The following is a 1,023-nucleotide window of genomic DNA, read 5'->3' on the forward strand; positions in this document are numbered from 1 at the left end:
TATAAAGAGAATATTGCTGGAGCCTTTGGATCACCAACCCCCGCCCCCCCCATCCCCACCCCCTCCCCGATGCCTCACCCACCACTCCTGCCACCATCCTGGGACCAAATACCTGCCTGGATTTATCTATAAAACAGGCCAATAAAAGATTTTTTTTTTAATGATACTAATTTAAGTTGCTTGCTGTCCCTTGAAAAGAGTTCTATACTTTAAAGAGTCCTAGTAGATTATTCTCACAAACACAAAATCTCATAAAAGCTAAGTAACGTAGCAATTGAAACTAAGCTCACTGGTAGATGCGCTTTCGCTTCTCGTACTAACTTAGCGTTCGCTTCAGGTCCACCATGTGAACAAGGGCAGACGTGGCTGTGCGGATGCTCAGCAACGGAAGGAACATTTCTTCAATGAGCTTGAAATGCCTAGAAAACAGGCGCTTGCAATAGTTACAATATTTATATTTATAATTAGAGTTTGCATTTTATGTAACTTGATCTATAAACTTCGCTCTAATGTAAATCGAAAATTCATTTAATTCCTTAGAAAATACATTCTCATCTTTTCCTCCAGCTGGCACGCAGGTGGTGCTCATGCGCACAGATTGTTGCGGGGTGGGGGCGGGAGCAGATTCAGTATCCAACCTCAGCCCCGCACCTTCATCTCCAAAACAAAAAACCAAGCAGAGGGCAAGTGAGATGATGTCTTAACGGAATACACTGCAACGGGGACGACTAGGAACATGGTTCTCCAGTGGTATTCCCACTTTGTGAGCACCACACGCTTCTCGGACGCCTCCATGCCCTGGGTGAGGGTGCTGGGATCCCAGTGAGACCTGCCCTCCTGTGTGCATGCATCCCGCCTCTTCACACTTTCTCCCAGGGATTCTAGGACTTTGGGGGATTCCCTTTCCCCCAGTAGGTCTGGGGCTCCCCAAGGATTTTTGGGTGTGTCCCCGAGTCTGATTTCATCCTAGCGCCCCTCTCACCACACACAGGGAACATGCCTTCAGCAGTTGAGCTACGTGCA

Source organism: Leptonychotes weddellii, chromosome 8 (assembly GCF_054177405.1).
Source record: "Leptonychotes weddellii isolate Sample4059 chromosome 8, ASM5417740v2, whole genome shotgun sequence".
Classification (NCBI taxonomy): domain Eukaryota; kingdom Metazoa; phylum Chordata; class Mammalia; order Carnivora; family Phocidae; genus Leptonychotes; species Leptonychotes weddellii.